Below are 16,937 nucleotides of genomic sequence, written 5' to 3' on the forward strand. Positions count from 1 at the left end.
CATTAGTGATAGTTGGAAGAGTGTTAGGAGAAGCTGAAAACTTGGTAAAACTTAGAGGCAAACTGCCATTTGGATTTCATTTTTGCCAATTCCTTCCTACACTGATCTACCTCTCTAGTAATCCCATGTAAGCTCTGTCATGTATAATGAATGGTCACAGGCTTAGTCATTTTGAATAGAGACTATGTGGGAAGCACTGGAGTTTGTATATTTTGTATTGAAATGCTAGTTTCACTTTGTTTGTCCCACCATTTGCCTTTATATACTTAACTTTACTAACTATTCTATAATGTAAGCCAAAGATGCAGAGATATTCTATGCATTCACACCCATCACAATATGAAATGCAGTACCATTGACTGTACTTGGTAGCACCTAGAGATGTTTGTTCATGTGTGTTCTGTTGTGATTTTGAAATGTGCGTGAACACAATGTGTTCTGTTGTGTGCTGCCCCCTAGTGGCAATGGGAAGTTTTGGCAAAAAGAATGTCATTTCAATTAGTCTAAATCCTCACTGCACCTCTGTTCAGCTTACTGAAATCCACTCCAAGCTCATACGCACTGGACTCACAAATTTAACTCTAACCTTATGTAACCCATATCCCATTGTCTTCACTATAAAAAAAATCAGAATGTTATTAGGTAGCCTTCTTGGCAAACACTGAATGTCTGAAATGGCTTTGTGACTTCTGGGTTTATATCCAGTCACTTAAGGGGTACCATGTTTATCTTCTTAAATTGGTCACACCACTATGTAATACTTCAATGGAAAACATAATTTCCATGTTAATCTCCTCAACTTTCTTGAGGAGTTTGGTGCCCCATGGTGGTCTTGTATATTGAGACATATACACATTGACATAGCCTGAGCTGGGCACAGACGTCTAAATGTAAATAGAATGTATGATTACAGACATGTTGAGCAAATTTTGTTGTGGACTGAGCAGAATTACTGGTACTTGTCTTAATCCATCAGCATTTTGTATGCGTCTGTGGGATCGTGGTTGTTGGGAAACTGATTACAAGGTGTTAACAACTGATTTTAATAGTGGTCACAACTTTCTCATCTGCAATAAAGACTTTAGTGACCACTAATCAAATATTTATTGGTCCATTGTTTGTGTGTCTAACAGCTAAAACCACAATCTCTTGGATAACAGATATTTTGTCATATTTTTCAACTCTGGTGAAATCACCTCTATTAATAAAACTAATATGCAGACCATTGCATATGGATAGGGATAATTGTTTTCAAATATATTTTACCTGCAAGATCTGAAAGGTTTATGGACATATTTAGCAAAAATACAACAACAAGAAGAAGAAGACAAATGTCCATTCTTAAGATACTAAAAATTACCACTGGTACTGCAGTAATTACTACAATTATTAAGAGGTGGTGATAACGTAGTGGTTAAAGAGCTGGGCCATGTAATAATTTACATAATAATTCACTTTGGATAAGTGTCAGCCAAATATATATATTTTTAAAGATACCACAGGTGGCGGGGGGTACAAACGCAACCACCTGTTGGTGCTCCTGTGCATTATCTCCACAAAGTGTGGTAGGCTTTGCATACAATCCTATTTGACTAGTAAATTGAATGGGAAACCAATCATATATTCATATAATAATTTAGAGATCTGTACAGGGAAGCAGGAGGATTGGAGCAGATGGAAGGAAATGTGAAGAATCTTGCTTAGATTCAGGTTTCACACAACATCTAGGACCCATATTCAATAGTTGGTTCCATTACTTCAATAACCCATATTGTTCTGGTAAGCATTTTTATATGATGTGTTTAAATGAGACACTGTTAAAGATGAGTCTGGGTAGGAGTCAGGCCTACCAGAGCTTATGGATGTCATGTGCCTGGCTTAAAAAGAGCTAAGCTACAACTAAGAACCTTGAATCAAATGTTTTCTGGCTAAGGACTTTAATATATTATTTCAATAAAGGCTTGTTTTATGGAGGGTCAGGGCATTGTTCTTTAAATTTGACAAAGGAAGCATGAAAAATGAGAGCAATAGAAGGTATCACATGCTTGGCCCTAAGGATCAGTAAGGAAACATGACAAAGAGCCTTAAGTTCTTAAATGGCATCCCACAGAATGCCTTAAAACAAAGCAAAGAATATAATCTTCCAGTCATAATGCACCATCAGTTAGCTGAGGGGTTCCTCCATTTTTTGAGGCCAGGGACTTCATACACGGGAGACATCTTTCCTTATAATCTTAATATTAAGCATGTGCTTACTACCATATTTCTTCTTAGCAGAGGTGGTACACACTTTCCATACTCAAGTAGAAGTACAGATACTTCTGTAAAAAAAAGACTAATAAAAGTATAATAGTGATTTAACTTCTTTGCTCAAGTAAAAGTAACAAAGTACATGTTCTGAAATGTAAATGTAAAGCATAAAAGTATCCTAGCCATTTTGAAGGACTATTTTACCAGTTGTTTGTGTTAAAAGAAGTGGACTATAACCTACAATGGTATATTCCAATTTAATAACTGTAATTCCTTATAGCAGTTAAACACAAAAATGTAACACTTTGTAGAAAAATATGAAACTCTTTTTGATAGAAAAACTCACAAAGTTGACCAGATTTAGAATCATAGGCGCCTCGGATTTAGCACCTGGGACCATGGCGGCCATTTTTAAAATGTCTGACAAATATGGATTTCTTAAGGTGAAAAGGGATTGACAGCAGAAACTATCAACTAATAGTTACATATTTTACCATAAATCTATGTAATTCTTCACACATACTCATGGACAAGGCCCTTTAAATTTGCCCCCTGTGATACCAACTAGTACCATATGCAAGTTCATGTAGTGTGATCAGAATTTGTGTAGTCAGAATTAAGAATCATTCAAGAATTTACATTTAGTCATTTATCTGACGCCTTTATCTGACGCGACTTACAAAAAGAGGGAACAATCAAGGTGCGGTGCAACTAGGACATGTTAGTGCAGCAATACGTACTATTCACATAGAATAGGATTACAGTTCACGCAAAGTTAAGTCAAGGGAAGGAGAAGAGGGATAGTCTAGTGCTAGATTAAGCATGGCCAGTTGTTTGTAGTCCTAGGAGAGGAGGTACTCTGAAGGGTTGGGTCTTCAAGAGGTTTTTGAAGACAGAGAAGGACACTCCTGCTCTGGTAGGAACTGGTAATGCATTCCACCAATGGGTAACTACAGATGAGAAAAGTTTGGATTGCCATTCAGCATACGGGTGACAGTGTTCATTGGAGGAATGCAGCGGTCTGGAGGTAGCATATTCTGGATCAACTGGAAGGGTTTTATGTGCAGGCTGGGAGGCCCGTCAGGAGAATGTTACAGTAGTCGAGTCGCGAGATAATGATGCCTGTATCAGGCAGTGGTGGGTAGAGTACTGACAATCTATACTCAAGTACAAGTACAATTACTTCCTTCAAAATCTAAGCTTACTTGAGTAAAAGTAAATATTCCAATTGGACAAACCTACTCGAGTAAAAGTAAAAAAGTACTTTGTTATTAAGTTACTCAAATTACAAGTTGCTTTTCATTTTTGTATTGATGTGCTTGGATCAGTGAAAAAGACATAACAGGCCCTATTTTGGCAATCTAAAACACATGGTCACTAGCGAATAGCTTAAATACATTTAGGGGTTTGTCCAGTCCACACTCGGGGTGGTTTTGTTATCAAACGTCAGGCGCCTGGTGCAAAAAGGTGGCTCTTATGTTTTTTTAATCAGTCATGGGTGTGTTTTCGGCATAACATCCTTTAAACCAATCAGAATGACACCTGGCATTCCCTTTAGAAGCAAGCACTGCAACTTCAAACAGCGCATTGGTATTTTGATAGTCAGTGGCGCATTTGAAGGAATCAAATTGAAACACAACTACCTAAGAAAAACCAACCAGGCTGACAGAGGGAGAGAGAGAGAGGGAAAGAAAGGGAGGGAGAGAGAAACAATAACAATATAGGCCATCAAACAAATTTACACTAAACATGTAATTTAACTTCAGTTCTGTGCATATGGCAAAATCCCATGCAACAATTGCTGCATTTATTCAGCAAGTTACATTCTGTTGTTAACCCTTCCTGAAGCATACATTCTACTAGTTATACCAGGGTCTCCAACCTTTTTGGGAATGAGGGCTATCATCAGGAGTTGGATAGCATATTGAGTCAGGTAGGCCTATGGCCTGATTTTTCTTATGTTGTAAAGTGCGAAGCAACATGAGCACCATGGCAGTACTATTTACGTACGTTCTGGAGCCCAATGCAGTATCTAGCTTTCTAATACCTACTGTATGTATTTTACATTTATTTATTTATTTATTAATTAACAAACAAAACAATCCTTGTCATTTCCATTCAGTTTTCAACAGCTATCAAGAAGAGAGGTCATGCCATGGATTTTTGTGAATGTTTCTTCTAGGTCGTAGGATATTGATACAACTTGTATAAGATTAACGTACCTGCAGTAAAAACCAAGCATGTCCGATAAACATTCTCAGATTTATTTTGGCTTCAAGAAGAAATGGGAATTACATTTCATGTGAAAATCATCCTACCCTTATTAGACGTTCTCTGCGGTAAACTGTTGTCCTTGTAGGAAGCGTCTATTTTCTTTCCAACCCTCTTTAGATTAACTTCCAACAAAATTACGTCTCACTGCAACGATGCACCATCTGGTGGACAAACGACTACGTAACGCCAATATTGGAAATGCAGCCAAATGATGATGATGAATATTTGGCTTTCCTTTAATCCTACTGAATTTGTAATTATGTATTGCCCGATCTTATTGCCAATACCGATAGTATGTACGTGCCTGTGTGTGTGTGCGTGTGTGTATGTGTGCACCACCATCTACAGGCCAATGAGTGTACAGTCACTAAATGTACACATAACTTAATTTTTTTAGATCCCCCCATGGATGAAATTCTACGAAACTTGGCATACCCCCAGAGAATGTCAGGTTAATCATACACATGAAATTTGGTGCAGTTCTAAACATCTTTACTGAAGAGAGGGGCAATTAAAGCAGAATGATATTGCATTTTCATTTTTTACGGGGTGCAAATCACAAATGAGTGATTATGGGCTAGGTTGATGTGGGCCCTTGAGACCAACAGAATATGGCATAGAAATGTCTTCATCCTCGGTGCCACGATTCAGGTAGTTATTTAGGAAAAACTGCATTTTTTGGGTTTCGGGGGCCCAGCGCGGTGGTCTTGAGTGGCCCCTAGGGACCAAACGAAATTTCCAATCCCTATATGACTTCTTCGCTAGCTTCGCATAATACTGTTACCGTTAGCATTGGTTAAGTGATGGAGGCCAATTTGGAGGCCAATTTGATTATTGATGTATTTGTAGAAAACCATAAATGCGGTTATAGGCTACCAAGCAAATTGATAACAGCACTAATTATGACTGCCGCTAGCGAATATAGGGATTGTCAACGTTTTTGTTAATTATTTTTTTATTTATTTATTTTTTTCCCCGTCATCTACTTCCTGAAATTTTGGTCAACGATACCCGGGACACCGAAACACCGGGACACATGAAATTTGGTGGGTATGTAGCCCCACTAGACTTTTACGAAAAAAAATTGTTTGGTCCCCGGGGGCCACTCCCTCCCCGCACTTTATCCACCAGATGGCGCATCGTTGCAGTGAGATGTAATTTTGTTGGAAGTTAATCTAAAGTGGGTTGGAAAGACAACACTTTAGTTTATTGCAGAGAACGTCTAATAAGAGTAGGATGATTTCCACATGAAATGTAATTCCCATTTCTTCTTGAAGCCGAAATAAATCTGAAAATGTTTATCAGACATGCTTGGTTTTTACTGCAGGTAGGCTACGTTAATCTTGTAAATTATAGCCTAGGAGGTAGGTAAAATAATGTTACCGTTAGCATTGGTTGAGTGATGGAGCCCAATTTGATTATATATTTGTAGAAAACCATAAATACAGTTATAGGCTACCAAGGACATTGATAACAGCACTAATTCTATCTTTCGACTGTCATCCCAGTCTCTTATGACCATAACCTAGGCTAGGCTACTAGCAGGAGCTAAGTGACCACGTTCGCTAACGTGATGGTTTTCTAATGGAAAATATATAGGCTACCTTAAAGATAACCTCTCTATGATGCACCCTAAACACCGGGCTGGGACATTTCTGCTCAAAATCTCAAAAAGCATCTGAGTCAACGTTAATTCCCAAACACCCACTAGGCTACTTCAATCCTCTATTTTCAAAGGTGATTAAAGTAAGGAAGAGTGAAAGTAATTGTGGTGAATAATGACTTAATATTAACTTAGACTGGCAAACTTCAGGAAAACTCAGGAATCAGGTTTATTCTGTTACAAGCAGAGGGTAAAAAATGGTCTATGGTCTATGTAGGCCATGGCCTCTGTTGGATCAACCTCTCTCTCTCTTCTTCAGTTCTCCATCTAGTTCTAGTTCTTCTAACTAACAATGCAAGTTAGTCACTTTTGTATGGGTTAAACAAAGAAAGAAGTTTGGCGGCAAAACAAGCCCACATGGTTGGTTCTCCAGATGGCATCAGACACATTCTTATCTGATCAGCATGAGGAGAGATATCCTATACATCAGAAATATCACTTGCACGTTCCAAACATTCACTGTAAAAAGTTTAACGTAAAATTTACAGCAACTTGCTGGCAGCAAATAACCAGCAAGTTGCTGTATTTCACTCTACAGTACACCTACTGTATATGAAATCACAGTACCTATGCCTGATACTGTAAATGCAAACTACAGTAGTACTACCAGTGCTGTAATGTATACAGCATTGAATTGTCTACCGTATTTTTGATCACAGTACTTATGGATCATACTGTAACTAAGTACAGTAGTAATACCAGTGCTGTAATATTATATACAGTAATTTTGGGAAATTCATATCCTGCTTTATCTACAGCCAGGATACATTTGGCTAGGCCTATGTATGGTTTAGGCTACACAAACTTGCATAAATAACCATTGACAACTTGTTATCAGTTTGAAAAGCAAGTACATTTATTCACTTTTTGCATCCTAACGTTAGACCAACGGTTGCAGTCAGCCTGATCCACCACCAGTAGCAGAGTGAAGCAGCACCTAGCAGAAATAGAAGAAAAGATAAATAGTGTTAGATAACAATGTTCAACTGAAACTGAAGGCTACTTACAAGTGAAACTTTAGAATAATCATTTATATATATATACTGTATGTTTTTTGAGTTTACTGTCAAAATGCCAGGCTGAAGATGGTGTTAGCATAACTCAGTTTCGCAAGGTATATTTAACGTTAGCCAGCTGGGTGAGCTCATTGATGATGTTTGCTTGCAGCAACAGCCATTCGCGCTGTTCGTCCGAACAACGGTTAATGATAGTCAGATGTGACTTAAAGTTAACTTATATCAATATTGCTAAAGTTCGCCTATTAAACTCACAAAACCGTACATGATTACGGGGAGTTAACGTTACATAAGTCAGCTAAACCTCCACGTTAACGTTAACCAGCAACACATCATCTTCAGCCTAACATTGTGACAGTAACATACTAGGCCTAACACTAGTGAATGTTTTATATAAATGATATGAATATAATAAACTGTAACTTACTGAGAACTAAGGTAGGCCTAATATAAATGAGACTGCCATAACGTTAACGTAACATAAAACATTAACGTTAATGCCACCGTCACAGCAACAGCAACTAAGTTATGATAGCTAGCATAACGTTAGCTGCTAGAACTACTTACTTAGCTGCTAGTTGATCCAACAAGCATGGATGAGTTGTAAGTTAGACAGTAGCTGCTACAACGTACATAGACTGTACACATGCCCGAATTTAATGTAGTACACTTTCACAATGAAACATTAACGTTACATAAATAAATGCTTGCTTACCATTAAGGTGGAGCTGCGAACTTGTCAGAGTGCTGAACACCGTTGGTCTGACTGACTGAACTGTTGCTCAAAAATGATCTCCCGCCGGACAGTTCAAACGTCGTCGCGCGGTGCACGTTTCAATCACCACGTCAAAATTTCCCAGTAAACCATAAATACATGACTTTTCAATATTTTTTCAAAATTATGATTTGGATGGAAAATCAACATAATATCAATGTCACCTTGCTATCTGGGAGCTTAACTTTGTATTTATGTGCAAAAAGAAAACAGAAAACCCCAACTGATTTTCCGCCATGTTTTTTCAAAATTTTCAAAAAGCTGACAAGTGAGGGAGGAGTCAGATTTATACGGAAGCGTATTAGGGCCACATGAAGAGAAAATATTTTTGAAAATTCCGAGATAAAAGTCAAAATTTTCGAGATAAAAGTCAAAATTTTCGAGAATCAAAGTCAAAATTTTCGAGAAACAAAGTCAGAAATAATTTCTGAGATTAAAGTCAGAATTTCTGAGTAAAAAAGTCAAAATTTTCGAGATAAAAGTAACACATTTTGAGATAAAAGTCAAAATTTTCGATTTTTAATCTCAGAAATTATTTCTGACTTTGTTTCTCGAAAATTTTGACTTTTATCTCGAAAATTTTGACTTTTATTCTCAGAAATTCTGACTTTTATCTCAGAAATTATTTCTGACTTTGTTTCTCAAAGATTTTGACTTTTATCTCAAAAATTTTGCCTTTTATCTCGAAAATTTTGACTTTTTTTCTCAGAAATTCTGACTTTAATCTCAGAAAATATTTCTGACTTTGTTTCTCGAAAATTTTGACTTTTATCTCAGAATTTTCAAAAATATTTTCTCTTCATGTGGCCCTAATACGCTTCCGTAGATTTATTACTGTGTTATGATTTGCAGCAAATTTTTATTACTGTAGTTTGACCATTTTTGACCATAATTCATAGCGAAACCACAGCAACATACTGTATTCACAAATACAGTACACATTTTCCCCAAAAACAGCAGTGATGCTGTGAAAATCACGGAATCTTGTTACAGTGTTCTTACAATTAAATCATTACAATCCTTGTACTGAGACTATTACAATGATACCAAACATGAATATATTTACATTTCATGACACATGGATACATTATAGCAAGGTAACATCCTTTGTCTTGTGGATCTGATAGCCCTTGGAACCAGTACATTAGCATTTCATTGGGGGAGGGGAGGGTGTCATTGTTTAATGCCAAGAGGGGCCACATGGCTAACCAAAACTAGTCTTGAAACCCTAAAATTATTGCCATCAATACCCCCTTTTCAATTCTGAATGACTTGAATTTTAACATAAGATTCCATAAACATGAGCATTCTTAAACAATTATACATTTATTTTATTTTATTTATAAAGTCCATAATCAGTCCATAATCAATGTAAGTGTGTGCATGAGCAAGGAAATGCAGCCTGCAGCATACACCTCTTCTTGCGTTTCTCTTCTGTTGGAGAAGGGTCCTCTTCATGTAGGGCAAATCAGTGAGACGTGAATGTGTCTGCATTGTTTCAGTGTAAGTGTATGCGAGTGCAAAAGGTGTGCATGGCCTACCGCGTTCGGCGTGCACCCTTGTGTCTGTCCAAATATGTCCACATGTATTGCGGGCAGTGAACAATGTGCCATGAGTGTCTTTGATGATGCGGTAGTGCGAGGCTGCTTTCGGCACCCCCTTTCGTTGCTTCCAGTCAGCCCAGTTTTGTTGCTTCCAGAGTCATGCCAGTTGGTTCTGCCACAGGTTCCGTTGGACCTGTGGTTCCTGACAAGCGCGCCGGAAGCACCGGTGCAGGGGGAACTCCTTCGTAGTTAATATTGAGGTAGAGACAATGCTTTCTTATTAACTAAACACTGAAACAAGAAGAATTTGCACTGTAGGCTATAGGCATATGCTTCAACAAAGAGTTGTTGCTCTAGGCTTAGCATGTTGGATTAATTGAATCTAGCTTCATGGACATAGGCTAGGCCTACTAAATAAATAAACAAACTGAAAGATCCTTAATTCTTTATTGATGCATTTAAAGGTAAAACACAAGTAACAGGCTACATCATGTAACCTAACATGAACTCTCCTCTCTCTCTCTCTCTCCGCGGGCGGGCGTGCGAGCACAAACACACACACACAGACGTGTTCAATCGGTTTAAACCCTTGATATCCGTCTGTTGCCTAAAATTTACATTTTTATGAACTGAACCAGAAATCTGTCTAATGAAAGAAAGTTGAAAATTATCATTATAGCATGCATCCACAAACTTAACAAAACTGCATCTGTCTAATGAAAGAAAGTTGAAATTATCATCCTAACCAGTGCCTAACCTAACCACATGCATCCACCGTTCCAGGATTTAACCTATTTCGACTCGCCTCCAGCCCCTGACCAGCTGAGCTGAAAGCACGCTCACTTGATGCACTTGTTTCGTGAATGCAGGTTGCAGCGCACCCTCTGTCATGCTCCTGTGTGAGAGGGGAAGAGAAGATGGAAGGTATTGTAGACTAATCATATCTTAACCTGTTTTATGCAGTTAAGAGAGATTGCAATAAGGTTTGTTGCACTTAATGTTCTGCCTACATTATTAATAACTAAGTGAACTTTGTGAGAAGAAGTGCTTTGTCAATTTTTGACCTGCCCCCGCCCGCACCCGCGATATTTTCCGATCAAGCTTACCCGCACCCGCGGTAACGGGTTGACCCACGCAACACTATGCACCAACCGTATCAATGCGACCAACGAGGCTACGATGATACTGAAGCTCCGTTCAGTTATCGTCACCACCACACTTACAAATCGCTGTGCATCTACGCTACCTTCAGTTGTATTTGTTCTTGGAACTTGTGTGTGGAGGACTACAGAGATTGTTTCAATGTTTTTGATCATTTCGATGTTATAGGGCTCTTGTAAAATATGTCAGTGATTCACAGGCCAAATTATGCGGGTGCATCTTGGCACTGGAGAATGGGAATGACCTTGGCTGCGTGCACAGGACACAAAATGGAGATTGTGATCATTATTATTGGCTATAGACTACCTCCTTTATTCCTTGAATGGACATTCAGGTTATGCTGGTGTGTCTGTGTCTGTCAATAGGCGCAGTTTATTTTAACAGATTCATTTAGAACTTGTAGCCTAGACTAATTCACTCTGTGCGTAAAAAGACGCTACTTGCAGTCCAATCAGCTTGAATTAAACCACGAAATCACTACACAGCACCTAACCACACACCTAACATAATGACAGTTTTGTTACTTTTTTTAAATTATTATTAGACCATCTGACCATCTTATATAAGCTTTTTTTTTTTTGCACCCCCACTTTCAAACTCGTTCCGGTGCCGCTGGTTCCTGAGCATCGTCCAGTCTCATCCAATGACATGGCCTGGTCACTGCTGCTCTGGGCTGTACCTAAGCCCAGGGCGGAGTTGTCTGGTCCATCAACCTCATCCAGTGGCATGGCCTGGTTGGTGGAGCCGTCCGTCACCTTGAAAGGATCTTCTGAGATGTTTGCTTAGTGGTCTGTAGTCGAAGACAAAGGCATGTCACACCTCCCTTTGTCCCTTCTGGCATGAGAGATCTGGAGAGACTGAAGTTTCACAACAACTTGGAGAGACATTAGCATGAGTGTAAACAGAGTCAAGCAGTGTCTTGTGAATGCAGTTTCACAAGTCAACAAAAGTATGCTAATGGTTTCAGTTTCTCAATTGGAGACAGTCACACCTATGGGTCTAACATTTTACACTTCAGGGGCCTCATTTATAAAGCGTTCTTACGCACAGATTTGATCTTATGCTCAAATCCATGCCAACGCTCAGATTTATAAAAACAGTCTTTGACGTGGAAAAGTGCTTATCTCCACGTCAGCTTCAAACTTAACGTACGACCATTTCCTTGTGGTAATGCCAGGGTATTGCAAGTAATCTGAGGTCTAAGTGCGATGCATTATCAAAATTCCAAGACCAACGATCTCATGTCTTTCTTTGCCATATGCATGATCAATATCAGAAGATTTTTAAAGACGTTTTTGGACGCAGCTTAATGTTTCATGGTTTGGCGTAAAACTGCTAATGAGAACTATAGCCCACTTAAGAACGTGAAAAAACGTATAGCTTACTTATTTCATAATATCTATTAAAACACCAAGACTGACGATAGAATGATTGAAACATTCTTACAGGTGATCTAGTATATTTAGTGTTCTCACCAATCTAATATTGACCATAAAATGTCCAATTGCCCTCGTTTAGGAGAAGAAAAGTACATTTGTGCCAGGGATGTAGTGGTAAAATAAGAGGTGGGTGAACTATGAATTCTGCAATCTCTGTGAGGTGCACTGTGCCATGCGGTATCGGATTTTTAAAAAAGGCATTCGAACATGTTTGATAATGGTGGAGGTTATTGTGCAGTATTGGGAATATAGTATTGGATAATACAGTTTTGAATGTTAAAAGTGAATAAACCCTTTTGATAGGTGGATAAATTCTAATAAGAGGTGGGTAGGCCTAAACTCTATTTCTGAAATGTCAGAGGTGGATAAACTGCGTTTACTCGCATTTAGCCTCCACTACATCCTAATTTGCGCTCATAGGCCTATTCCCAGCTTCGTAACAGAAAGGTAATATTTGAATGCAAGTGTGGCAGATGAGCGTTGGGTAGTACGTAAGTACTTACCCGTGTAAGATCGACTACGCCACCCTGGGAATTTCACCCGGGGAAATGTATATACTAAATTGGTCTAATATGCACACAGGTTCATTTAACTGACAGTGAAGTGGTTTCATCCAGTAAAAAAAATAGTTTATTAACAAGGTCTAAAATTACAGCCGATGTAGCTCAAGCACACTACACACACAAAGGGGGCGACAGACAGCAGGAAGTGAGGCATACCAGTAAAGATACCGGCTAACTAGTGAGGGGGGCGTCCAAGAACAGGTCACACCACTGCAATAGTGCCCACGCGCACACACACACACGCAAGGTCAAGTCTGAAACACCCGTGATGTAGGTAGCACACCAGAAAGGGGACACCACCAGGAAGACAGCAGCCCCTCCAACGTAGGCCTCAGCTCCTAGGAAAGACACAGGACAGGGTAGGACAATTAGTGGGGCCACAGTTCAACCAACAATTAACTAAGAAAAATAACCATAGTTGAGAGTAGGACACGGCTTTCCCCAGTTCCCCATCCCGCTGTTAACTACCCACAGTTTTCTGCAATACGAAATAAAACTGAATGTCAATGTATATTTTAAAAGGAAAGACTGGCTAACACTCGAAAGGGGCTACGTACCAGCAAGTTTGCACTGCAGAGGGAAAAATCACTAGGGTGAAAGTAGCAGCAACTACCTAAAATGCAAACAAACATTTACTATATGCGACACAATCAAGTGTCGCGAAGAAAAGTGTAAACATACCAGCTGCGAAGCGACGCCAGCTACAGAGATGGGGAAGGATCCACAAGGACGCTGTATACACAAAAAGGCACTAGTATAACTAAACAGCCACCAAGTCAAACAAAAGCAGAGCCTTGAGAGGAAACGCCGAAACGCTGTTACCTCTGGGAATAGCGGAAATTGGGTGAGCAACAACCAGCCAGTCGGACGTAACAGGAAAAGGCAGTCACTGAGTATATGTACGAGTCTCACCAAAGCGATTGGCTGACCAATTACCTGCTAGTTGACGTGGCTACTACAGACAGGAACCACATTCCTTTCTGCTACATAAGCTATACAATGTAGGCTATAGATATTTTATATCATATATAGCCTACACAATCAAGGGACGGAAGTTATCCTCTGAAAGCAGGGCATCTTCATATTTAGTGTTGCGTCGGAGTTGCGTAAAAGTGCAGAGCGCGCATCTGTTTGCTTTTTTTGACTGGCAGTGGCCAAGATCAGATGACAATACATGAGTTGAATAATGTAGGCTAAAATATAAAGGTAGGCCTAAAGCAAACAATAAAGGACAGTGTTTAAGGCCACTGGACATTATTGAAAGAAAACAATAGCAAAGATATGCAGAATGAATGAATAATGACCGGCGAACTAGGTTACTTTTTCAGCAAAAACATAACCTATCCTAAAAGAAACGTTAAGCCTACATGACATATCACGCTTATAATTTAGTCCTCTGTTTTGTAGGCTAAATCAGCATATTACCCTGAGTCATATTGGAAACGTACAGTAGCCTACTGTACCATAACATACAGGATTATATAGGCCTAGAGGTCTTTCCTTCATAAAGGCCTACCCATTTTTCTTTTCTACAAAGTAGGCCCAAACATACGAAATATTGATTATTCACATTACTGCAAGCAAAAGGAATGAAAGCGAGCAGAGGACAATGTACATGGATGCATACGATCTCTTTCCAGAAAGCTTTGCTGGAAAAAAACATAATTAGTTAAGCTATTCGAATTGACGCATATAGGCTAGTTAACATCAGATGGCATAGGCTAGGCCTATACAATTTTTTCAATATATAATTTTACATACACTACAGCTTTTAGGCCATTGATTTCATTAAAACATGCTAATGATATTAATAAGGGGGTGTTTACAAGGCGGAGACCTAAAACCATCCGGCTGCGCACAAGTTGACGTTCATTTGTGATTTAAAGGGACACCAGGCAACGTTTTCGTGTTAATTGCTCATCTTCGTAAGTCGGTATATGGTTAAATGACTCATTACAGGGCGAATGAAGACTCTCTCGCCCGCCCCTACTGCCTGTAGGAAGAATATCCCGCTTGCAAGTTCAGTGTATCGTACCCTGCAACCGAAGCCGTTTCAGTTTCCATCCTGCATCCACAGCACAGAGGGAGGCTAACGAAACGCCAGCGATTGTGTGTATAATGGCAGAGCCGGCGAAGAAGCAGCGAAAACCCTTGACAGAAGATGCAAAGAAAAGGAAAAGAGTCAGACCGAGCGAGGGGGAGTTTCGTAGAGAAAAAGCATCAGGCTTGCCTGGTGTCCCTTTAATGGGCACATCTGGAAGGGTGGTGTACGCACGTTTTCTCTGAATCACACGTACGATCATTTCAGAAATTATCTAAGATCAAATGAAGGATGGTTTCTACGCAACCCTTTTATAAATGAGGCCCCAGGGCTATTTACCTCCAAACAGAGACTAAACATTTGCATCGGATCAACAGCAAATAAAACAAATTAATGAATAGGCTTGCATCTATTGGCAAAGGCCAATATAGAGAAAATAAATAAACTTTTGGTTAAGTTTAGATGTTTTTTTTTTTTTTTTTTTAAATCCACAGACTCACGTGGGTAGGGTATCCCTGTATCCCTAAAGAGATTTTGCATTAGAAGTGAGGGTCAGTAAAACAAAACATTAAGCATTTCAAAATGACAATTTGAGCAATAAAACCCGTAAACTTAGAGAAGAAAGTATTTCAAGTCAATACCATCTATCTCCCCCTTTTTATAGTTTATTAACTATTACAAATTCTGATCCCAATATGAATGAAGAAAAAAGAAAATACAAAACTAAAAACAAATAAAAGGTAATTTCAAACATAAAGAACTCAAGTTGTGGGTATGAATCCACTCAATTGAACATTTGCCCACATCAAACAAGGCGTAAACATGTAGCAAACATTTCCCATTGGCTTATAAGCAAAAATAAAAATGTCTTAACATGTTAAACCCCAGAAGGTGTCCCTCAAAAGACAAAATAAATAAAAGAAAGAAAAATGGTTGAAATGAAAACAATGGAAATGGTCTCCCATTAACACTCCTCTCATAGATTCTTATCTCCCCAGTGAAGCTCCTTCGTGTCCATGGGGGAGAGGCTGGGGGTTGGGTACAGAATACAGTGGTGATGAAAAAACAAAGGCGGTTAGATAACAGATAAATGTTTGAAAACTTTTGACCCAAGAAAGACAAAGAGAGTGTAACGGTTATAAGCAGGTAATAGAGGACCCTTGAATCACACAACAACTGAAGAGCCAAATTTATAAAAATACAAGTTTATTAAAGATTTTCTAAAAAAACAATCATGCAACACTTTGTCGTTTCTAAAATCAATAAGCTACCAGGAAATATCAGGCCGCTAAATATGCAAAAGGGCAGAAAGTGCAAAAAGTGCAAATGTGCTGGGTCTTAATTTCTACGTCAGGGAATGCAGTAAGGAATACATGGCAAATGCTAGATTTAAGGTCAATTGACAACTTCTAATCACGCCACTAGGCTACGGCACAAAAAGCCCACAATTTAGTGACTTACTGAACACCAGGCGCGTCGTTAGAGCCGGGCATTCGGGGCTATAGCCCCGGATTCTCTGGGGATAGCCCCTGAGGAATTTATTTCCTCAGCATATTAGCTCATATCATAGCTTATTATGGCCATTATTAAAATAATAATAAAAGAGTTCTTGAACTTTAATGTCACTAATGCTGATTATTCAATGATTTATTTGAATTTAAAAATGTAAAATACTTTCACAGCAAAAATTATATATGCGATTAATTTAGATTAATTAATCACAGAGTATTTAATTAATTAGATTATTTTTTTTAATTGATTAACAGCCCTAATACTTAAGTTTACTTACTCATATGTTAGGCTACTTGTATCGTCTAAAGTTTAACAACATGACAGAAAAACAAACTTTTGATTAAATTACACAGTGTCATCCATTATCACTTATAATGAACACATCAAAAGCGGTCATGGTAGAACTGTTAATAAATACTTCATGGTTGAACTGTAAAAGATCCATAAGTTGACAGTGTTATGAACTATCATAGTGAATTTTACAGTAAAACCATCAAATTACCACAAATAAATTAATGAGAACAGCAGCACTCTTTTTATGGAAGCCTTAGCTATGTTGCTATGACACCATGTGTGCAGGAAGACCATCTTACTCAATTTAGCTCTAATATTCTCAGGGTCCTTGACTCTATATAGTATAATAGCACCTGCCAAGGTTAGAAAGACTTCAGTAAACCTAAAACACCATGGAGGAATATC

The 16,937-nt window shown here is 38.6% G+C and overlaps 1 long non-coding RNA gene across 1 annotated transcript; it reads right to left on the reverse strand.

The window, feature by feature from the left end:
* Positions 1-12,744: 12,744 nt before the first annotated feature.
* Positions 12,745-13,488, reverse strand: LOC143115472 (uncharacterized). Its single transcript, XR_012985109.1, has 2 exons — positions 13,367-13,488; positions 12,745-13,023 (listed from the first exon to the last, which is right to left on the reverse strand). It is a non-coding gene; the product is annotated as an uncharacterized LOC143115472 (long non-coding RNA).
* Positions 13,489-16,937: the final 3,449 nt, after the last annotated feature.

This window comes from Alosa pseudoharengus, unplaced genomic scaffold (genome assembly GCF_046254945.1).
Source record: "Alosa pseudoharengus isolate Yale_2024_CS ecotype anadromous, Long Island Sound unplaced genomic scaffold, YU_APseudo_1.1 YU_APseudo_1.1_scf_9, whole genome shotgun sequence".
Taxonomy (NCBI): Eukaryota; Metazoa; Chordata; class Actinopteri; order Clupeiformes; family Clupeidae; genus Alosa; species Alosa pseudoharengus.